This window comes from Anas platyrhynchos, chromosome 2 (genome assembly GCF_047663525.1).
Source record: "Anas platyrhynchos isolate ZD024472 breed Pekin duck chromosome 2, IASCAAS_PekinDuck_T2T, whole genome shotgun sequence".
Taxonomy (NCBI): domain Eukaryota; kingdom Metazoa; phylum Chordata; class Aves; order Anseriformes; family Anatidae; genus Anas; species Anas platyrhynchos.
In genome coordinates, this window is record NC_092588.1 from 98,891,118 (window position 1) to 98,915,965 (window position 24,848).

Below are 24,848 nucleotides of genomic sequence, written 5' to 3' on the forward strand. Positions count from 1 at the left end.
CAAGGCACTATTCACAGAGAGATGGGGAGATACACCTCAGAGATCACAAGACAGGTAATTACTCCTTAGGATCTTAATTTACTCCATGTGTGGATTCAGCTGACCACATTACTTGCTTCTGTTGTGTGTTTAACATTAGACCTGTGCCTTCTACAGTATATGGATGTTATAACGTTTATTGCCAGAAGCCTGAAGTTGAGTCAAAACATCTTAACCACTTACCACTAAGTGCTTTCATAATTCTTTTAGCAACGTCAGCATTAGCAGTGCCACCATTTAACAAAAGATTAGCAGAAATTCTTCCTGGCTGCTATACCCTGTGTTTCCAGTAAGGATGTCAGTCATTTTTTTGTTTGACATTTGTTCTATCTGAGCTAAAAAGATGTTAAATTAAATTTTAAAGCTTCAATAATGCACTTCTAGGTGCATGGAACAAGCAAAGCATCTCATTGTTTTTCACTTATCTCCACAGGGTGATTTTGTTCCTTTCATCAAAGAAGAAAATGTTGTTTTTACTCAATAAGCAATCTCCAGTGTCACCCTTAAGTGGTTACATTCAAATGAATGTGCATAAAGCTACTCTGTTCTTGGGGTCCCTCAGAGTTTTCTTCTCCTGCTTGGTGAAATAAAAAATTTTGCCCTAATATGTGCCTGGCAAGGATCAATGGGCAAGTACAAATGAACCTTACAGAATAGATACACCAGATCTGTCACTTCCAGGACACATCCAGCTCACGCTGTGTTTATCACAAGCATTGTCCACATGCATGCAGTCCATCTGATGTTGCCCAAGTACCATCCACTTCCTGGGCAGCACATGGGCAAGTATTTTTGTGCAGGAAACATGCTAGGCTCATATTTGTTATAAAATGCAGTTCCAACAGTTTGTTTATCTTACTCCATGCCCCATGTCAGTTCAACACTTCACTGCATAGTTGTACATGGAATTTAAATATCAAAATAAATTCCTTTTTCTGTCAGGACTGCTGTCATTACTTTGTCCAACCTGGACACACAGAGATCAAGCAGAGCATGAACGCTAATTTATTCCAGAGACCAACGAGGCTAAACTCAGTAGACCTCTAAACTACAAGCAACTGTTCAAAAAACAAGCACATCACCAGAGCGCTGTATGTTCTATGAACAGGTTAAAAAGCAATCAAGAAAGATCCAAAGACAATTCTGCCTCTAGGATAAATTAATTCAGAGGAGGGAAAACAATGCTGTTAAATAAGAAATGACTCAAACTTTCATCAGAAACAAATCTGATTACAGACCTTTTGGGAAGTGTAAAAGATTGTATGCAATTGTTTTCTTTCTATTTCTTACCCTTAATTTCTCTAATTGTGATCAAGAAAGAGAGGGCCAGTGCTAAACTATAAAAAAGAAAATGTAATTCAAAATGTTCTGACTGTGACAGACAAAAACATCAAAAACCTTGTGAAATACCTTTATTAAATATGTAAAGCTATTGTAAATAATGCTTAAGTGGTTTATTGTGCTTGAAATGTAGCCTTTTATTTCTCAGACAAGATGAAACAGAAAAAAAAAAAGAGAGAAGGAGAAATTGCTTTCAGTCCTGCATTGCACATCTGGTATGAAGGCAGCCTTACAGTAAGGGGTTTTGGCAAACCCAAGCACCAGTCCTAGCTACCAGTGAGCCTGTGAGCAGCAAACCAGCACAGCAAAGAGATGAGGTGACCTGCTCCTGCTTTCTGCTCCCAAATTACTCAGCAGGCTGGGAGGCAGGTAAAAAGGCATAGCAGCACTTGACTGCCTTTCCTTCTTTGCTCTCCTGATTACACTAATGACAATTGTGTTACTGGACTCGCAGAAGATTCACCCTCAGTGAAGAATAGGAGCCCACTAAAAGTGCTCTCCAGGGTGTCCTGCTTTGGGTCAGCCTTTGCCTTTACTCTCCTGTGCTCTCAGCATAGCCTCACATATCTTTGGGACTCTTCTAACACTGCTCAGCCCTTATAATTTGTTTTTGCTGTTTCTGTTAATCACTCATGCCCTTTTTATCTTTTGCAAAATAGCTTCAGCTGGGAGCCTGAGCACAAACCAGTATTTGGTAACTGCCCCCAAATGTTTGTTGGGAAGATGCTTATCTAGATCCGTTGAGATGATTGCTTGCTTGGTTTTACAATAACCCCCCTATTCAGCCAGGGAAGTATTTGTGTGTAGGGAAATCTTGTATCTCAGTAGAATGATACTGTATTTTGTCTCACAGATAAGATTACATATGGGATTTCCAAAATTGTTATGGATTGGTATTTTAAGTGATTGCACAGCAGCTCCATGTCTGCTATGTGTATCAGTAGCAGATAGGATACTGCCTAGTCCTAAATGCAAAACAAACTTCGTCTGTTTTAATTCAGAAAGCGTAAAGAGACAGTGAAGTATTAAAGTCTGCCACTATAGAAATACCCACTGGTATCTATTTGTTTCAGAAACTGGACAAGAAATCACTATCCAAAATTAACCTAGTTGTTTGAAGGGTATGGAGACTGCACATGACCCTTGGCCAGTTGCACTTAAGTGATTTCTGCAGTATTTTTACACACATGACCATCATAATATCTTCTGAGCACCCCACGATTTCTAATGGCTTTATTTTTATGTATTGTATTTTTCCTGGGCAGGTAGACAATAAAGGCTCAGAGAAGATAAATGACCTGCTTCAGGACACCTGGGAAGTCTGGAGCAGGGCAAGACTTTGCACACCATCCTTCCCAGGCCCATCATCTTCCCTTTCTTTCTGAAGAACAGAGAATCTATTCTCAGAGGATAACGAAATAAAACCTATATGAGGGCTATTGTCCAGAGCTGAGCATCCCAAAAATGAATAATTGCATTAATAGATTTGCATAATGTGTTCCTGCACTAGCAGGACATCGCACCCTTTGTGCACATCACCAGGTGCTGCAGGCAGTACCAGAGCACCCTCACCATTGCTAGGGAAATCTGAGGCTGTGCATGCTTTGGCTTTACACATGTAAACCACTTGTTTAGTGCAAAGTGGATATATTTTCTCTAAGGCAAATAAAACCATTTCAATTTCTGCCTATGACTTCACTGGAGATTTGAAAAATCAAGCAAACTCATTAAGGCAATTAAATGATCTTTAAAAAATGAATCAGCTCAGCTCTGGTTTCCTAGATTTTAAGGCAGGGAGGCAACAACAGAATTCTCTAATCTAATCATGACTTGAAAGTAAATAAAAGGAGAGAAACTGAAACACTTGCTGACTCTGACAAGGAGAAACACAGGAACAGTGGCAAATAAGTACTGTGCCACTGCAGGGACAAAAGGATTATGATTCTCGGTCTCCGCATAATTGTCTCTACCTGGACAGATTTCCAATTGTGTCATCCATACTAATGGGAGTGTCAGTAGATTAATTATTGTAGTCTATAAGGTATTCAGTGACTGTAGCATTTGAACATATTCAGCATGGAGTATTACATTAAAATCAAGGAAGGATAAACGGGGAAAACTTTGAGGGCTACAAGCCTCTCCAGATACTTCAGAGAACTGTGTGGATCACACTCCAGAAAAGTGCAACAGAATACTGGTTTTTATACCACTCCCCCCTTCCCCCCTTATATTCTCTCTTTCTCTCTCTTTTTTTTTTTTTTTCTAATAACTTCTTTCTAATAACTACTCCTTTACAGATACATACTCCTATGTAGGTTTCAGTGAACACAGTCAGCCAGGGGCCAATCTGTTGCCACTGTTTTTATGTAGGAAAAACAGATCTGTGAATACCATGCACCTAATGATTCAAAAAGCTTTAGCAAGGCTCCTGAAGACCATGGTAGCAAGGCACTTCAGAAAAAAGTTGAATTTCAGTTTTGTTTGAATTTTTAAAATTGAGCATCAATGCCTAAAAAATAAAAAATATCAAAACTTCTGCTTCCATAAAAAGTATTTGTAATATTTCATGAAAAAAAAATCCCCTAAATAAAATTGGTTTTCCAAAGGAAAACACACGCATGCAATTTTAATCTAAGATAGATTTTTGTAATAACAGAAGCCTGAATTTCTTTTATAAGTTCAACAGTCTGCAGTCAAATTTATCATTTTCATTCTAGTCAAAAATCCGTTGTTATAAAAAGGCATTTTCAAGAAAAGAGATTTCTGTGACCTCTAACACTGCTAATACTAGTTGCTGTACACAGATTTATGCTTTTGATTTTCAGTTCATAAAAGATTTTGGTGCTGACAATAAGCAACAGAGGCCAGACCCATTTATGAAGCAGCTTTTGTTACAATAACAGGATCTAGGACTAGCAAAGGCTTCTCATTTTTGCCATTGGCAGGGTGCTTCTGCAGCACTGATTATTCCAACATCTGCAGGTGAAGTAGAATACACTGATTAAAGCCCAGTTCTGTTAGCATAAAATACTGTCCCTTGCAGGGCGTATGTCATAAATCACTCCTTGCCATGCCTATCCACAGCAGTTACACCTCTGTTAATAAAAACTGTGTGGTATAGATTGACTTGGGTGTTCACTGACATTATCAGCCAATTTTGCCTGCTGTGATACCTAGCTTGAGACAGCAACACCTGGGAAAGCACAACTGATCGAGTAGCATTATGCTTTATCTATCAGTCCCTGAAACAGGCTAGGAAGCCTATGTGAACACACGCTTTAGAGTAAGCACCCTGTTGAGAGGTAGGAGCTACCATCCAGCAAAACTGCCTACAAACTTCTGAAGACACAGAGGAAACATCCACAAATAAGACCAATCAGCAGCTGCAGTGAGCTCTAGCTGCAAATGGCACACACCTGCTGGCTCTCTGGTTGCCCTCCAGAGGAAAACTGTGAGTCAAGCTGCAGCTAGAGCTCCGCAGCCTCATTAGCTAAGCCCCATGCATGAACATGAATGCGACAACAGTGATCCAGAAAGCTCTCCAGGTTCAACTTAAGATGTTAACACAGCCATAAGTTAGAAACATTATTTGCTTAAATCAAAATCATTCCCAGTGTGCAAGCATACAGACAGTGGTGAGTAATGCTGCTGTGAAACATGCAGTGTATGTTAGAGACCCCCCCCCCCAAAAAAAAAAAATAAAAAAAAAACCTTCACTAACACTGGCCAACACCTCATGTACCACTTTTTATTTTGGTAAGTATTTTTCTTTCTAGTCTTTCCAACCATATCTTATGGCTCACCAAAAAAGAAGGGAGCTCAAGCCAATGCTCTGAATCATGAAGTCCAATTTCAGGCCTTATTTAAATGGGTACTGCTGATATTAACAAAGTTACATCTGTTTTTACCAGTGCTGAATCTGACAAGCAATATTAGGTTCAATAGCCATTTCTCTGTTCCTTATGTAGTCATAAAGACATTTATATTCTGGAACCAGTTTTCTTTCCTTTTTGCACAGCCATTAATATATTTTCTTTTTTGTTTCATTGCTGCCAAGTCTTGCACTGCTCCATGTGTGAATTTATGCAAATTTCAGAATGCGCTAATTCACATATTTGCAAATTGGCAAGTGATTGGCAAACATGTAAATGAGCTCATTTAGTTATTTTCCTCTTCCCCTAAACTTCAGCTTGGGATCATGATGCCCTTCCCCAAATTATGACAATGAGGAAACAGGCAACAGCCCCAAACCTGGCAATTGTAGTCAGGGTTTGGGCTGGTGTATCCATGTGCCAGGTTGAGTATGGGAAAGATGCTACAAAACAGACAAAACAGGATGCTAGTGGACTGAGAAGGTGACCAGATGTAGCAGGAGGATGTTGGATGAGTACCCAGAATAGCTGCAGTAAATGGGCGTGGATGGGGTTGTGTTTAGTGCAGTTAGGCCAGGGGTGGGAGCTGAGATGTCTGATGTTGTGAAGCAAAACTATTTGTGAGGGGTGCTAAGGGCTGGTTTCCCTGCACGGAACAGCAGTTTGGAGCCTAGCTGGTGTCTCTGGGTGATAGAGAGAGCTTGACAGAAGAAGGGTATGGGATCAGGAGGTATGGTGAATGAAGCCATCTCTTGACACTCTTCTGGTACAGCCCAAGATTTTGCCATAAAATGGGATCAGAGCTGGCAAGCAGGACATGAAGCTGTCTCACCTGTGGATCTCCTACTAGCTGGGGTTGCTCTTTTCCCCCTCCAGGCTACATAGCTTCATGATCACCCATCACAAAAGCTCTTGACAGCATCTGCCATGCTACTTGCAAACCACCTTTCGCAGTGAGGACACAAAAAACCTGCTGCACAGGGGCAAGCCATGCCAGATGCAGGGCAGTATGCAGCCCTCTTGTTTGTCCTCACTATGAGCAGCTTTCTGCTTTTTCATGAAGGGCAATGCCTTGTGGAGAAAATAAATATTTTTCTACAGTTTTCCCATTTTCACAGCCCAGCAAGGTTAGGTGCAGAATGAAATATGTGTCCTGCTGAGATGTTACACAAGAAATTCAAAGGTTTAAGGCAAGTTCTGTTTTTCTACCTTTATTTATCTGAGCCAGAATATATTAAAAGCCCTATCACACTATCTGCTAAATTTCCTTTATAGTTTATGAGCTGAGGAGTTTCCAATGACTGCTTGCTCCAGTCAGCACCAGTAGTGCTGCTTCTTCTCAAAAACAACATATTTGTAGCAAGCTGCATCACCTCTAAGAATGACAGCTACCTTGCAAAACACCTGTAGTTATAGGTGACAGATAGCGGACTCAAAAGGTTAAATAAAACCAAGGCTGAGAAACTCAGGTAAGCCAAAAGAAAAAATGAAAGGAAAAAAGAAAAGAAAAGAAAAGAAAAGAAAAGAAAAGAAAAGAAAAGAAAAGAAAAGAAAAGAAAAGAAAAGAAAAGAAAAGAAAAGAAAAGAAAAGAAAAGAAAAGAAAAGAAAAGAAAAGAAAAGAAAAGAAAAGAAAAGAAAAGAAAAGAAAAGAAAAGAAAAAAAGAAAAGAAAAGAAAAGAAAAGAAAAGAAAAGAAAAGAAAAGAAAAGAAAAGAAAAGAAAAGAAAAGAAAAGAAAAGAAAAGAAAAGAAAAGAAAAGAAAAGAAAAGAAAAGAAAAGAAAAGACAGAGAAAACATACAATTCATCTTCAAGTTATCTAGGGCATCTTGCCTTAGAATTAGCTTAATTAGCTTCATTACCTTGTTTCATATGGAAATATTGTAGGAATGGTATTCTTTCTGTGGCACTCAGGTAGTTAAATCCACACAATTTGCTTTTTGAAGCTTGGATTCTGCTGACTTTATTTCAAGCAATCAAAAGTATCTAATTTGCATTCACATTCACATTAGTGGTCCATATGTTAGCCCTGTTTAAAAGCTATATGCTGCATTCATTATGAAATACTTGGCTTCCTAGCTTTATCCTTTTGCTTTGAAATTATTGCGATAATATTGCAACTCTTCTATTTAGGCTATTCTCAAATACAAAGATTTTCTATGTGATTTGATTCTTTTTCAAAATCTTCCAAGGGTAAGGCTTTTTAATTTTTGTTTACAGTGTTATGGGAACTTGCAAATTGGTGAAATAACTCACTACCGTCATTTAATATGACAGTGTATTATTCCTCATACCTAAAGCTTCATTAAAATATCAGGATTTCAATCTGTCTTTGCATAAGATTTCAGACCACACACAGCGTCATGAAGTACATGCCCTTCAGAGTTCATCATGCTACTCACTGAATTGAGTCAGCCTCTTAAAACCAGTAAAATTGGGTTGTGTTACATGATTTTTCTTAGAATTTCTTCTTCTTTGTGCAATACAGAGTAAAGCATTTCCTTTTTATATAGTTCATAGTACAACTGCAATGGGAGATGAATGGACAGAAGAAAAATTGAGTAACTGCCAGATAAAATGTCCTGCTTATGACCATATAAAAAGACTATGACAGAGCCAAGAATTAAATCAAGGTCTTTTAGGATGTCCTCCTCCACCTGGAGAGAACACTGAGAAGTGATTTCACCTTGCAAATTGATTCTCATGTTCCTAAAAAATCAAAAAAGGAATCCCTTTCTCACCTGCACGTTCACTGCTGAGTCTGACATCTGGAAAATCCATTCTTATTTCAGTCTTTGGAAGCTTTCTGAAGATCCTAGAAGGTGAAGAATAATGAGGTGTATGCCATGAAATGAACAGTAGAGAATGGTATTTTCTAAATTTGAGACAACTATCCTAAGCTTAATGCCTTAAAAAAAATAAAAATAAAAAAAAAAAATTCAAAGAGCCTTCATTAAAAAATTAGTGATCAGAAAAAAAATTATATCCTTCATTGGCCTTAAATTTTTACATGAAATCTCTTTAAGCAAGAGTTTCTGGAATGGGTGGGAATGAAAAAGAAGGTTTATAGGTTTATCATACTAATTGTTTCAGAGGTGTAGAATTTTAAATTGTTAAGTTTTTGATTAGAGACATCTTGACTGACTCCATTAATACATTTATATAGGATCCCTGAGAATAGATTGTCATTAATGGTCGGAGTTCATTTACAGTTGATTCCAGAGTGCTATATCTCTCAGAACTGCAGCAGGTGTAAAACAATGAGTAGACACACAATATTAAAAGGAAGGAACTCAACACATCTAGTAACACAGAAAATCAGGCACTGAATCTTTGAGCAGGAAGGGTCGCATATGGCAGGAGCATGAACAGAAGCCATTATGTCATGATGGCACCCACAGTGAAATAAATTTAAAGAATAAGCTCCAGATGCCACCTGGATATTAAGAAATTTTTGGAGATACAGTATTCTGACCATGCATAAGGTTAGTATGAAATGTAAGATATCCAGGCATAAAACCTAAGGCACATAAGGGAATGGAAAATTACTACAGAGCTTTCCTGATCACTGTGGGCATACCTCTGGCACATATCTATTTGAACTTTTTATTGGTGGACTACTTCTCTGCATTTTTTAAAAACTGAGTACACCTTAGTAGTATAATAACACACGGTAAACTGCAGTTCGCTCTCTAGAGGACTCTAAATGAGGTAATAACAAATAATGATCCACAACTCACAAGTGAGTTTTTTTTTACCGGTTCTTTCTGATGTATTATTTTAACCACATCGTGCTAGGCTTTATGTAGAGTCAAAGGAATAAGGAGAAAGTCCATGTGCATAACAAATATATTGACTTTTTCTTAAGTCCAAAAGAATTCAGATCAGTGCTTAGTATTGCTAGACATTACGTTGGGAAAAACAACAACCCACAACACAACAGTTCAGAGAATATAGGCAGAAAGCCAAAAATTCAGTGTTAAAATTAGACAAGCTTCTTAAGCCAAACAGCATTAACTCCGAAGTAGTTACAAAAGAATGATATGGCAGGAAATGAGAACAAAATCATATATGATGTGTCAAGAAGGTATGCTACCTGCATTTCATTTGTACCTATATAATACCTCCATGGGTTACAGTTATACTATCTACATCATGATCACTCTTGAGAGAGTCCCTTCAGGGGAACAAGAGATGTTTCAATGACAAGAATGAAAAGACCACACGATGTCCAAGATGCTTCCAATCATGCTGAGGTATGTCCATTAATCTTTGGTGGAAGTACAGCTCTGAACATCTTGAAATAATTTATCTATAAAAGAGTGAGGCCACATTCTCTGCTGTGTTAAGTCAGTTCCACCAAAGAGCACAACACCTATAATTGCTATGGTTCCTCTGAAGACAGTAGAGGAACACCGACTTAATCCAGCTGAGATTCTTAGTCAATTTGTCTAGTTTTCTGACAGGTGTAGGTGAAATCTGATAACAAAATCAAAAGGGGCTGTATATTTGCTGCATTTGGGGTCTCATTTTTCCCTTAGCACATGCTCACCACTCCCATATGAAATTAAAAAAAAAAAAAAAAAAGAAAAAGAAAAAGAAAACCATTAATGTCTGGGGAAAAAAATCCCCCAAACCACAAAACCAGAAGCTTCTTCTCTCTACCTTACACACTCACTGTCCTGGTTTCAGTTAGCACAGAATTAATTTTCTTCCTAGTAGCTGGTGGAATGCTGTGTTTTGGCTTAGGATGAGAAGAGTGCTGATAACACCCCGATGCTTTAATTGTTGCAGAGCAGTGCTTATACTAAGCCAAGGACATCTCAGCCTTTTGCTCTGTCCTGCCAACGGGCAGGCTGGGGGTGCAGTAAGAGCTGGGAGGGGACAGACCCAGGACAGGTGACCCAAACTAGCCAAAGGGGTATTCCATACCATCTGACGTCATGCTAAACAATATATAGGGGTGGCTAGCTGGGGGGAGGGGGCCGGACTGCTCGGGGTGAGGCTGGGCATCGGTCAGCGAGTGGTGAGCAATTGCATTGTGCATCACTTGTTTGTACATACTATTACTTTCGTATTATCACCATTGTATCATTATTATTATTATTGTTATTATTATTTTGTTATTATTATTTTCCTGTCTTATTAAACTGTCTTTATCTCAACTCACGGGCTTCACTCTCCATTTCTCTCCCCCGTCCCAGAGAGGGAGGGGGGAGGGTGAGCGAACGGCTGTGTGGTGTTTAGCTGCCGGCCGGGTTAAACCACGACACTCACTCATTTCATGAAGTTATCTTAGCCAGAGGCAATGTCAATGCACGTGGAAAAGAAATTAATATTTAAGTTAGGGGAGCTACTTACACACAATTAATTAATTAATTTATTTATTTATTTTTAGACAGGTATAATAGGGAATTTTTAGACAGGTATAATAGGGAAAAGAATACAAGAATATGCAAGTCGGCACATAAATTAATCTTCACTAACAACAAAGCCATTCTGTATCCAAATTTACAATGTTTTGCTTGTGTGGTAACTGGAGTATCCCAGCTACGGACTTCAAACTAGCTCAGGTTATATAAGAATTGATATATCTGTACATAGCCTTTAATGAGCCTTGGAAAAGTTCAAACAATCATTTAATTCTGTGTGCTTGTAAATGCACACCTTTTTACTCCCTTAGCGGGTCCAGAGAAGGGCGACGAAGCTGGTGAGGGGCCTGGAGAGCAAGTCCTATGAGGAGCGGCTGAAGGAGCTGGGCTTGTTCAGTCTAGAGAAAAGGAGGCTCAGGGGTGACCTTATCACTCTGTATAAGTATATTAAAGGAGGCTCTAGCGAGATGGGGGTTGGCCTGTTCTCCCATGTGCCTGGTGACAGGACGAGGGGGAATGGGCTAAAGTTGCGCCAGGGGAGTTTTAGGTTAGATGTTAGGAAGAATTTCTTTACTGAAAGGGTTGTTAGACATTGGAACAGGCTGCCCAGGGAGGTGGTTGAGTCACCATCCCTGGAAGTCTTCAAAAGACGTTTAGATGTAGAACTTAGGGATATGGTTTAGTGGGGACTGTTAGTGTTAGGTCAGAGGTTGGACTCGATGATCTTGAGGTCTCTTCCAACCTAGAGATTCTGTGATTCTGTGAAGTGGAAATACTAACGATTCTGTTTTATGTTATTGTATAATTAATATTATTTTTTTCACTGTGGTACTTCCAGTTTAGATGAAATCAAAGAGTGCAGTTTACTAGCTAGAATGCTGTTAACATATATATAATGCAAATACTCCAGGTTTGGACTATCTTAAAGAAATTCCCACCTGAATGTTTTTAATTTTTTTCTTGAAGTTTTAAGCCACTAGGTTGGGGTCAAAGTTGTCACCTGACTGTATGTTGTGGAAGTACTTTGGGGAGGACATAGTTTTCAGTGTTTTGACTGAGCATCTTCATGTTCTCAACAGATCTAGTATTTTATTGTATAACTTCCACATCACATAATATTCTCAGATGCCATTAGATACTTTTCATTAGAACAACAAAATATCTACATCTGCTTCAGGAATAATGTAATGTAAAATGTTCCCACAAAGTGGGAACTTCTCCACTCACTGTCCTTGAGCTAGAATTTTGTGAATTTCACTCTCTTCTCCCTCGGTCAATTTCAGTAGATAAGAGAACATAACAGGGGGACATGTTGTAACCTTCCATGAATCAAGCTGCACAGTTCTCCAGTGCTCAATGAACACATTAGATGAATCACTTTGTTGTTGCTATTTGACAGGTAATAAATATGCAGGTTAGGACTGTTTAAAAGCTCCACTCCTTCTCCTGTTGCTAGTGATCTCTTCTTGATCATGGGAAGCTAAAACTAACTGCAAAAAATCTAGATCATGTGGCAGCTCCTGCCATTTTTAAATAGAAGTTTCCTGTAGCTTCATGTTACAGCAGAGTCTCAAATGTTCTCCTCCCTTTTCTAAACAGTGTGAAGAGCATGCAGCATGTTATTGCTCTGACTTAAAAGTCTATAGCCACGAAGACAGGGACGTTCTTGCCCATAGGTTTCAAATGCTGACTGGACAGTATGAGACCATTAGTTCCACAGTTTAATGATTCTTTTTTCCATAAATCAATTAAGCTTTAAAAACACACAGACACACACAAATAAATAAATAAAAATGACATCTATGTATCTCAACATAATGTTAGAACTTACCTGCAGAACAACAGAACAACTATCAGTACAACAGATAGTTCTTTTTCCATGGCCCCCTAAATGCCATCATTAAATCTGGTCTGAAGACTTCACATGACGCCGAGTTTCATTAGACAACTTGGATTCTAGCTTTTCAGCTCTCAGTCATTAATAAGTGCTCCAACAGTTTGCTGTTAAGACAAAACAAACAAACAAACAAAAAACCACTATTAATAAGTTGGTACTCTGTCATTAAAAGGAATTTGACTGCAGGAATAAAGCAGAAAAAAGATCTACAGTTATTTTTCAGTCTATTTTTCTATGGCCAGCATAATCTACTTGCAGTGTGTGTAATGCTGAGACCAGGATAGAAAGGACAGTGAAGGACAGACCACTAAAACAGCTGTATTTAAGATGGGATCAGTGACAGAAAATTACATTCTGTCTTTAAGGATTGTCACATGAAACAGAGTCTACAAAATGAGTGACTATCATCCCCTGGATCTGGCAGCAGACCTGAAAGAAAGGTTGTAACCAAAGAGCCTCCTCTCTTGTGCTGGTTTACAAGATCTCCTTACAAAAATTGACCCTGTCCCATGTGTAGTACAGGAATTATGGGCTTTCAGCTGCTAAACGTATCAGTTGATATCTCAAAAATATACAAACCTCAGTGCTATGCCCATCACATTTCTCTTTGATTCACAATTTAGCCACACTTCAGCAGGGTATTCATCAGCATCAGCACAGGAGTTCCTACAAAAACCAAACTAAGAGTCCCTTAAACTACTGAGGACTAACAATCCAGCATAATTCTTTCATTGAAGCACAAAGCATGCAAAGTATGGGAGTGTAGTCAATGTCTTTTTCCAGGATTGCCCAAGTGATATGTAGTGTGGCTCATTTTTCACTGGAAATGTGCACTATGGACACCTTGTACAGTCTCTGCCATAGGTAGGACTCATTTTTCTTCATTAAGTGGAATGATTCATGTGTTTCTCTTGACAACTTTTGAACCATTTATACCACCAAGTCAAACCATCATTGTGACAAAGTCATAATGAGGAAACAATGATTCTGCCAGCCACTATCACAGAAATTAGGGGAGCAATCTTACCTACTGGTTACTAGCTGGGACTAGCTAATAACCAGTAGGTTACTAGCTAGTAACCTACTGGTTACTAACTGGCTACTAGCTAGGCAACTTAAAAGAGCTTTATTGTGCACCAATTCTAGAATGAAGGAAGTTCAAACGTAGCATAAAATCAGCTTCACATACCTATAATTCCTGAGCTTGAACTCCTTTAGACAAAGTGTATAGTCTGTTCTCTGATGCCAGAGAAATAATATCAGTCTTGAGTAGATCCATATTATTAAATGGAATATAATATTATTTTATGAAGTACAATATAATCCATATTATTATATGTAAAATAATCATGAAATCATACTATTATCACCATTCCATAGTATTGAGTTTATGCATTCTGTGAACAGTTCTTTGATTAGTTCTTTGTCTGCAGCTGCAGTAAACTTTATCCATTGGAAAACTATTAGGAAACATCCAGTAGCCATAACATGCCCTAGGTCCCTCCTGAGTCCCTTCCATCTACAATGTCTTCTCTAGAGAAGGACCTAGGAGAGCTCTGAGGGATTCCCACAGCCAGTGCAACTCTCCAAGAAGCTGGGTCTAGATGCTTCATATGGAAGAGGAAAGATGTGAAATGTGGTGAATGTAAAGTCTGAACTCTAATTTTTACAGTTCTGGACTTTATATTTAAACTTAGATATTTATATTTATATTATATTATATTATTTATATTATAAACTTAAAATATTTATATTTTTACATAGATTTGCAGCCTTTAGATACTTAAGGTATAAATCAATTCATTGTCATCACATCAAGTTGTATAGTATCTCTATATTATAATATACAAACCTCAGCTCACATTCAAATAAATAAACATTGACTTAATATAAATTGTTCTCTTACCATATCAGAACATTGGGTAATTAAATCATCTCACTGGTAGTGTGTACAGATGGCTTAATTTTCTGTAATACCCACTAAAGCTCAATTGACTTAAAGGGGACTACTAATCTATTTAAAGTTAAATCCACAATGGATAAATTTGTAGCTCAAGGAGGACTTGTGCCTCTAGCAGACCACCATTTTCTTAAGACCAGTTTGGAGAAGAAAAAAAAAAAAAAAAAAGACGTTTCGAATTACTAGTTATTTGGAAAAAAAAAAAAAAAAGATAAAAATATAGAGAGGGAAAGAGAGAGAGAATACCCCAACCCTGTGGCTATTAATAGAGCAATAAGGCTGGCAGATGATCTCCCTCTCCATCATCTTTCACTGTGAAACATTTCTATCAGACTGGAACCTAGCACTGAGAACAAGAGGCAAAAATTAGTCTTCTTTCAGACACTTCTGCATATTTATACACTTTCATATCACAATGGAAGAAAAAAAAAAAAAAAGAAAAGAAGAAAAATATGTTACTAACTAAAGTAAATTTCAAACCAACACATTGCATGAAGGTTTACAGCTTTTTCCTAAAGTAAAATTTAACATCTCCAGAACCTGTGTACTGAGTTTGTTTTCTATTTTTATTGTGTTGCAGCTTTAAAAAATTGCCAATTAAGTCAAATTAAGCTGTTGTGCAGTCGACTTCTATAATTACTAGCAATAGTTTATGGTAGGTTCAAGCAAACAGAGGGTGTTTTTTTTTTTTTGGTTTTTTTTTTTTTTGCAAGAGTAGTAGTTTCTTTTTGTAGAAACAATTATCATGGTAGTGCTTCCCAGCAAAGAAAAACATAGCCTGCAGCCATCCTATATTTCATTTTCAGTCCAGCAGTTTTAGAGAGGCTTTTTGCTTTTCTAGTGAACATACAATAAGAAAACAATTGAAGGTGACGAATAAAATGTGGGGCATCATAAAGCAGACAAAGAGGCAAACAAGGCAGAATGGAGAAGAAGCTGTGCTTGTCTGGACGGCTCCTTCCTCTTATGCTCAGTGCTACAGTGGTGATAAGTGTTTGTTCTATCACACAGCACCAAGATATCATTGATTCACATATCCCCCCGTCACAGTAACAATACTATTTCCACATCTGAAATAATTGCATTGCAAGCACGTGGATGACAGAGTTGTCACAGAAAACAAGCAAAAGATCCAAATATAACATTTTGTAAAAAAAAAAAAAAAAAAAAAAAGGGCTTCTACATGTTTATTTTTCAGTCCATCCCCACTACTTTAAAAGAATGTAGAGGAACTAAGAATTACAGAATCACAGAATTGTAGGGGTTGGAAGGGACCTCAAGAGATCATTGGGTCCACCCTCCCCCCCCCCCCCCCCCCCCCGCCAAAGCAGGGAATTGAAAGGGAATGGTGGCAAGAATGCTCTAATGTAGGACACAGCATTTGTATCAAATTTTTTTCAAAGAGGAATTTCTAAATTGAGTAGGACTCTTCCACCTTGGCATGGGAGAATGGCATGGGTATATAAATAAATATATAAAGCCATGAGTGCTGCTGTGAAAGAGGGAGTGATCACCTGCCATGCATTCTGACATAAGAAGCAAGGCTGTAAAATAAAACTAGCAAAGGACAGCTCAAAATTAATTGAAAGAATTTCCCTATCATATAAGATGCAGCTGAGCTGTGGATGCTGTGGGGCTGTGGAGCCAATGGGTGCTGCAGATGTTGAAGGGGATTGGAAATACAGATTTTTTTTAAAAAAAAAGCACATCAGATCAGTACAGATCAGAGTAATCAGATTCAGTAATCAAATTACCAATTTAGTAATCTGTACTAATTGAATGGAACTGAGACAAGAGAATGTCTACCCTAGCCTTTTCTTTACAGTCTATTCCAGCAAAGGACACCCTTGTCTAGACTATCACGTCAAGCTGAAATAGTTCCTCTATTCAGGAGAATCATAGAATATTCTGAGTTGGAAGGGACCCATAAGGATCATCAAGTCCAACTCCTGAAAATGACATGAACCTCAAACACTGTTCAGGGAAGCAGGAAGCAGTATAAAACTGTGTTTTACATAAGGATCAAATCAAATGTAAGCACTCTGGTAGTGAGGTATTAGTAACATGCAACACCTATCCCAATGCAGTTTCATAGCACTTTAGCAGCATTTGCAGTCTCACAACACCTTCCATGTTGGTGTTGAGATATTACACAGGCTGGCTCCAGAGAAAACTTTGATATGCGTGTGTAGAGAGATTAGCCTTTTACAGCAGGAGAAAGCAGAATACACAGATGTTAAGCACCTAGCTGAAAGTGATCTATCAGCATAGCCAAGACAGCAACCATCCTAGCTACCTTCCAGCCCCATGCTTAAGTCTCTTGACTGATCTGCTCTCCAGCTGACATACTCTACATGGATCTCTGCACCACACTTCCAACCAGTGCCTGCTAAGTGGCATATCTATCACCACCAAAGAGGCACAGAGAGGGAATGCAGCACCAGAGCCAGGGGCTGCCTGGATTCCTGCTCTGAATAGCCCATTCATTGTACACCTTATGGATTTTCCCCACTATGAAGAATGAGTTATTTGTTCAAGCATTGAATTCAAAAAGCAGTGTTAGATCAGTCAGTGCCAAGTTAGGGGCTATTTCAGTGAGCATAGTTAGCCTGAGTCCTCCAGAAAGCATGGGGTGGTTTGAGGACCTGTAGAAAAAGTCCTTCGATCTCCTTGGGAGGCAAGCTAAAGGAAATTGCTTCCGCCCCACAGTCCTGCTGCTGGCCAGGAGGATTGGTTTGTACCTGTCTGCAACATGTGCCAGAATTTGGCTCTTATGCATTAAGAGATTTACTGAAGGATTATGAAGGCTTTTTTCCTCCCTCCAGTTTTGCTTTTTTTTTTTTTTTTAACTATCCTAAGAAATGCATAACTCCAGATTAATTGCAAGGGGGAAGGGAGAGGAACAACAAGAAGTCCATTTTTATTCTCCTTGAATTAGAAACATGAATTTTCTTCCCCTCCCACTGATTCACCGCTCAGCATTCAGCTAAGATGATCACCGAAAAAGGAAAAGCAAATGAACAGTGATGTTTCTTAGGGTATGAAATACTTTACAATTAAATAAGGTGCTGCGGAGTATTGCTCTGATCACCAGTGATTGGTAGCTCTCTGCTAAGCTGCAAATGAATTCAGCACAGGACAGCATTCCAAATTGCTCTTACAAGCTTTCCTTTATTATTTTTATTTGGTTATGCTCTGACTCTCATCCAGAATTGTACTTAATGCCCTTGTCTGAAGTTGTTGAAATGGCACCCCATGGCATAGTGTGACAGCGAAAGGATATTGCCTTTGGAAGCTGCTAATGGTCCATGAAAAGAAAACAGCAGAAAATGGGAGAGCAGTTGTTCCAAAATAATAAGAACAAAAATCTTTACATTTTTAGCTCATCGTCTTCCCATTGTCAGAGGACTGAGAATGGGCAGAACATAGTTTGCAGCTAGTGAGGAGTTGCAGATCCAGATGTATTGCAAGTCAAATATACAAGTAACAAAAAAATAGTGCAGTATATTTAGCAAAATAATTTAATATTTTTAATCTATCACTTACCACTCAAAATTAATAATTGCTATGTATTGTTATTCACAAGATATTTTCATTCCCTGGGGTGGGAAAGATGGACCAATAAAGTGTCATTAGAAATGAGCAGTAAGGTTTGCAAAGGTCAAGCCATTCAGTGAAACCCACAGTCCTTATAACTCAGTTTTAGACAAAGATACTTCAGCAGTCCTGAAGGTCTAAGCCCCACTGAAACCAAAAGGAGATTTCTCCCTCAACTTTTCTAAAATTAGGCGTACAAAACACAGCTGGAAGACCTAGTTCTCCAGTGACTTCAGTCCAGACTTAAATGCATATTGTTCCACTGGAAATATTTTAAAGCAGTATTACAAAGGAGAAGCAATAATCACTTGGATAAAAGAATGCAAATAGACAAGCTACAAGCATATGTAACATATTGTTAACATAATTGTTGCAACAAACCCGTTTGTCCTAAAGTGATACGTTTACCCTACTGTTGAACACACTTGTATGGGTGTGTTCAACACAGAAATGAGAATAAAGGTAATAACAACAGTGGCTCATTCCTTTTAGTTCACAAAGCTGAGCAATCAGGATTCTATATGTCACTAAAGATAGTGAAGGCTAGTCACAAAAGCTATCCCTCCCTCCATCACTAGACTATTTCTATAGTCTTAATTGTTTCAGCATAAGTTTTGACACCTGCCTCTGCATGTACAACTTTAATAGGACAGAAGCTAGACCCTTTTATGTCCCTTACCAGTTTACCAATTTATTATATTGTTGTAGGAGAAACAAGGAGAGACACCAACCTCTTTGTCCCAGCACAGAAACATCAAAGTGGAGTACATGAATCCTAAGTTACATGACAGCTATCTAGCTTACAGTATATTTCACCCCAAAGTAAAGAACTGCATTTTTTTTCAATATAACCATTACTTAAATGTCTTATTGCCACAAAATACCCAATTTTTCTTCCCCTCTCCAAGTAATAATATGATAAAATAATAATAATAATAATTAGAAAGAAAAAACATCACCCTAAGAGACAGTTATGTTTACTGTGTAGTGATTTCCCAATAGAAATGAATTCAAAACAAATTTACATTCTACATTTAAAGAAGATATAAATAATTCATGTTCTCATATCATGAGCACTCTGCATGTCATACACCGGGGTACCTGTAATTTTTCAGTTTATCCATTTAAAATTTTCATTCAGGAACTCATTATCGTGTTTTTTTGTGCTTCTATTCCACTGTGGTAATTTAATAGTCTTCAATAGAATTATGTTCAATCAAAATGTATTCAGTTTTACCATTCCAAATCTTTTTAGCTTTTAATTTAATTGCTGTAAGCTTCAATTTTACTTGTGTACTATTAACTCACCTTGTTCACTGATTCTGCTCTCAAAAATATGAAAAGACTAACCCAGTAAAGGCTTCAGACCAGGTTTTCATTCCTCTTAAGCCACTTTTGCATAAATGTTACTCCATTTATTTCAGGCTAGTTATTTTTATAATCTCCAAGAGCAGGGTCAGGCTTCATTTTTCAGCAGCCCTTCTTCTTCCATGTAAACACAGTGAACTCCCTTGCTTGCTAGTTCACCCCATTGTCCTCTGACATTATATACTCAAAAACAAGCATATAAGTAGTTGCTTTGGTGAAGAGAGAGGTAAACACTTTGCTTCTTGTAGGATCAGTGACATAACATGGAAATGGACCTTTTTACAACCACTGGAGGCTTGCTGTCTCAAAATAGACAAAGTGAATGGCTTACTCATGGTAAAGTAAAAACCATAACTCAAGCTTTCTTCTGGACTACACAATTTTGTATAACCAAAGGCACAGGAAAGGTAGACCAGGAAATCCTCACCAGTTTATGGGTCTTTGCAGCCAGAAGCAGATTTCCTAGGCTGTGCTAATATACAAGCACTGGACTTTGACAAATGTTTTAGGAACAGAAGAGCTGTCTGAAGGGAGAAAATTAGTTCTGCATCTTTTGTATTGGGACATCTCTGATCCAATGTTGCAAGTGACAACACACCACTGAGCCATACGGTGACATTACCAGGTTTACAACTGTTCTGTAACTGCAATTGATTGATATAGTTTTATCGTCCAACTTTCAAAGGTGCTAACATCTTGCCTACTTTTGAGCTACTATTACAAACTGACTAGGTCTGACCGACTTGTGTTCAGTGGTATAATGAAGTGTCCTTGTGTATTAAAGCTAACTTGAAACCTTGGAAATAGATAGGCTATTTCAAATTCAGGTCTGTATGGAATTGCATTTATCAACATTCACTTTCCTCTGCTATTGTGTTAGGTCCTATTGTTTTCTTCTAATGTTCCTTCTGACTTTTTACTGTCTTAAATGACTGCAAATTCTTCTACCTGTGAGTTTATTTTCCTGTTCTCAAATGTAAGTTGGTACTTCTACCACCCCCAAACCTTTGAATGCTCCTTTTCTCCTGTAACAGAGCTATTTTTTCCTTGTTTCTATCAAAGGAACATTCTGCAAAGGCATTTTGTAGACAAAGATATATTTGTCTAATAAAGTGTCTTTTTCATTTTTTATGTGTAAAGAAAATTCAAAAGGTGAATGTAAATAAAATAAGGAGATAAATTTTGTTAGAAAACACTCCCCAGTCATCTGGAAACTATGAAGTATGTGGTAAAGGCCTTGGAAAAGCATGTTGCAAAAATGGCTTGAAATTAATCAGGTACACAATTTACTGGAAACAACAACTACAGCAACAAAAGTTAGGTACATATCTATTGCTCAACTTCATAACCTTGTTGCACAGGTATTTGTTGGTTACAGTAACTTTCACTCTTCTCCTAAATATTATGTATTCATCAAAAGATCAAATGATCTACCCAAATCTAAATGACCCATCAGATTCCATTGTCAATGGCATGGAAACAGGCAGTATGCTCAACAACATCTTGGTCTTGCTTCAAGAAACTATTAAAACATAAATAATAATAGACGAAATATTGGTTAAAGTCTACAGCAAAGTCTAGATCCACACTGTTGGTGCTGTGTCAGTCCCCATATTCACTTTGCTGTTTGAGAAGAGATGAGGGCTCTTGCTTGGATCGGACCAAATGTTCAGTTAGCTGACACCTCTGTCTCTGACATGGGTCAAACACAGAGGCTTTTCCCCTTTTTGTGGAGATTCCTCCACAAATGTAAGAAACTTCCATTTAGACAGGGCAACAGATGGTCCTGCCAAAAAAAAAAAAAAAAAAAAAAAAGTAAAAAAAAACAGGATTTTTTTTTTCATGTGCACTGACATATGTTTGTCCATCCAGAATTCATTTGTCCTGTGATATAGGATTTTCCCTCAGTTGGCAGTAATGAATCCCCTTTATAAATTAATGCCAGAAGCATTTCATTTTTAATGTTAAACAGACATCGAGCTCTTCGATCACTCCACAAAAAAGCAATACATGGAACTACAGGTGTGGTGTCCCAAAGCAAACTGAACATGGGAAAACAAAGTTTTGTATTTTAAGTTTCAAGCAGTGCTGAAGTTTAGCTGAGAATTTGTGTGCCAAGTTACAGCTTAAAGGGATTTTTTTTGGCTACAGTATAAGCCCTGGAGAATAGGAAGCATTCTAGAGGAAGCATCAAATCACACTTAACTACTGTATGGCAGAGCAAGTGGCTGTGTTACAACACAATCATTCAATAAGATAATTTCTTATGTTAGCATTTTAATTAAAATAAAGAATACTTGCCTCCATCTTACACTCTACGATTCTCTTTTCAAATTACACAGACAGACAAAATGTACAAAGCAAACAGAAAATAGGATCACAAATCCTAGCAGACTTGAAGGCATGACTCAGAAGCTTTGTTAGAAATATGGCCAATAAAACCAGAGTTAATGATTCCATAAACATTTATTTCTAGGAAATATTAACAACGGTCCCTAAAATGTTTCTGGGCAATAAAGGATAAATAACACCTATTATTAATGTAATGGTAAAAAATGTCATTTACCACACATTTGCAGTACTCTAGTTAAATACATTATTAAACAGCATCCCAGTATGGATTAACACTGAACAGAAGCTCCAGATGTAGAGATGTTTCCCTGTGGTTTTATCAGCATCAACACGCTTGTTGCTAGCCCAATCCTGATCCCAGTGTGGACAGGGCCTTTGGCTTGCTCTTTTTGGTTTTTGGATGAATAATAACATTTGTGCAGACTTTGCACTGGGCTTGGTGCTTTGATCAAAGTACTTTCCAGTGGACGCAGAATTTGCCTCTAATGTTTGCACCTCAGCTTGTAAATCACTGGGGCGAGACCCTGTCAATCCAGCCTTGCATACCACTCTCTCCAGCCAAACAGTTGCACAGATTGTCCCCTACAAGACCTACAGGTCTTGTACAGAGACAAAATAGGTCTTCTGCCCATGCCAACAAATGGTTCAGGAGCCTTCCCTGCACTTCCTTCCCTCACCAGCTTTTCCCAAGCAGTGTCTTTGCTCAGCCCAAAGGCAGCAGTGGGAGATTAGATGGCTACTGGGCAGTGTGTGGCAATAGCCAGTAATGTACGCGTCTGTTTCTGACAGTAGAAGCGGTCTTGAGGAGAGGCAGTGCCTTCTGTGGTGACCTTCTGCTCTTCTCCACTAGCCACATAGCTCTGGGCTTAGAAATGGTGTCTTTTTTTGAGAAAGACAAGTAGTGTGGCACAGCCAGTGCTAGCTAAAGATGTGGTCAAAGCCTCTTCTGCTCATTGCAGTTAAAGCTGATCTTCTCACTGGAGCCCAACCCAGATGTGTTTTACGGAAAGGTATTGCCTATAGTATCCTGGAGGATGAAGCAGGTCCATGAAGGCTTCTTTCACCGTCCCGTAATCCTGCAGCCCCGAAACGCTTAACGCAGCAGCAGCCTTTCACTTGGGTAACAGCACTCCAAGTTGGTTGACATTTGCCTCCCTGCAAGGGAAATTTTCATCACTGATCTCTGCGTGGTCGAAGACGTGCTCTGGGTTATACGCGATCATGTCTCCCTCTAGTGACTAAATGTCTGTACTTTTGAAAGTCGTGACCCCAACTTTACAGATATTTTCAAAAGGACTGTAAATTACACACCTACCTATCTATCTGTAGATGAAGCGCTCTCTCTCTCTCTCTTCCTCTCCCCCCCGATTCTCTCCCCCCCCCCTTTTTTTCTTCCCACTCCTGAGTGTGCACCAAGGAACAAACTGGATTTTCCTTAATATTACCCATTTATTAATAGTGTAATAGGACCTCTCAGTATGCTTCGTGTCTCCATTACGTTGGGCTTTAAAACAAAAAATGCAGCATCTGACCAGGAGGAATGATAGATCTTGATTAAACAGTCAAGCTATTTACTTTGTACTGGCAGCTAATCTTTGCCCAAACATTTAAATCCAGACAGTGATTAACAGCAACTCTACTAAAACTATCACTTGTGCTTAATACAGATATGAGAATCCCTCTTTCTTATTTGGCAAGCCAGAAGAAATCTATTTATCATCACCAAAAAAAATGTGGTTCAACTTGTTTTTAAAAGACATAGAGAAACATGGAAAATAATGTTCAGACTTTTGTTGACTGGAGAAAAGAGTTAAGAGACAATGATCAAAGAAGCTGGAGGCTCACAAAAAAAAGCCTGCCACACTGTTTTTTCTCTAGCTTATCCCAAAGGCAATAACTCACTTCACATTGGTAATAAAGAGCAACAACACACAAAGCATTGGACAGGGAGGATATCCTGAGATTTAGAAAAACAAAATATTTTATCTTTAGTCCTAGCAATATGAGGCATAGTACAAATCCTGGTACTTATCAATAAATGGAAACAGAACATCAGACCATAGCACTAACCAAAAAATAGTGTCATGGCACATACTAAGGATAAGCACTAAGAAGCAAGGAAAGGCAATACAAAAATCCCATGTGAAGTAATGTCACATTCCTCACATAGGGACAGAAGGAAACAAGGAAGAAAAATGACAATATATCTGAGCTGTATAAAAAGAGAAACATTACAAAACATTATTTTAAAACTGCTGGGAGATGCTAAAACAAGCAGCACAGGACAAAGTCAGCTTCAGACTCACTTTTCCACACAACATTTTAAAACAATTATTATTGTAATAAATAGAATTGAAAAAGGATGTGAAAATGATAGCTTTATATGTTTTCTTTATTGAATGTGTACCCTGGCACGTAAAATCAATTTTTCCAGGTGGAAAATAAAATTGATTTTTGTTCTCATTTGTGGTGGCACTGAGCTTGTCTAACTCCATATGTAACCTGTGGGTACACTGAGAGTTCAACAATCTCAATATTTCTCCTGACTTGGGAACCAGAACCTGGTTCTGCAACTGTCAATATGTTTGGCCTCAAAACTTTATAGGGTCTCATGAAGTGGGAGCAAGGAACATCTCTACCATCTGTAACATCTGAGTTTCATGTTATCCCACTAGATACCCTAGATATTTCAGAGGGGAAAAAAAAAAAAAAAAAAAAAAAAAAGTATTTTAAAATCTATAGAAACTGAAAAAATTTGGAAGTAGGAATGGTACCAAGGGCTAGATGTCAAGTTTATAGTGTTCCTCAAACTATTCCTACCTAACTGCAAAACACAATATTCTACCAGTATTTTATATGGTCTGAAAGTTCTTTTTTAATTAGTAATAATAACTGCAATAGGACTACAAAGCTAGAGAATCCCTTGAAACTTTCCTTAAAAACTCACTGTGCACCTACTCTGTTTTCAAGGATGGCTTTATTTTTCCTGCTTAGTCAGCTCTAGTTCAGCTTCTTCTCAAAGTCCTAGTCTGGTCCTGCTGCAAAGGACTCT

At 38.2% G+C, this 24,848-nt stretch overlaps 1 protein-coding gene and 1 long non-coding RNA gene across 2 annotated transcripts in view; one reads left to right on the forward strand and one right to left on the reverse strand.

The window, feature by feature from the left end:
• The first annotated feature begins 10,242 nt into the window (after nt 1-10,242).
• NEUROD6 (neuronal differentiation 6) overlaps nt 10,243-24,848 on the forward strand; it is a 50,116-nt gene continuing 35,510 nt past the window's right edge. The window contains exon 1 of the mRNA XM_072033280.1: nt 10,243-10,276. The gene's annotated coding sequence lies outside the window, so the exon portion shown is untranslated. The remainder of the gene's footprint in view (nt 10,277-24,848) is intronic.
• LOC106015266 (uncharacterized) overlaps nt 20,822-24,848 on the reverse strand; it is a 52,334-nt gene continuing 48,307 nt past the window's right edge. The window contains exon 3 of the long non-coding RNA XR_001187173.5: nt 20,822-22,951. This is a non-coding gene — a long non-coding RNA (uncharacterized lncRNA). The remainder of the gene's footprint in view (nt 22,952-24,848) is intronic.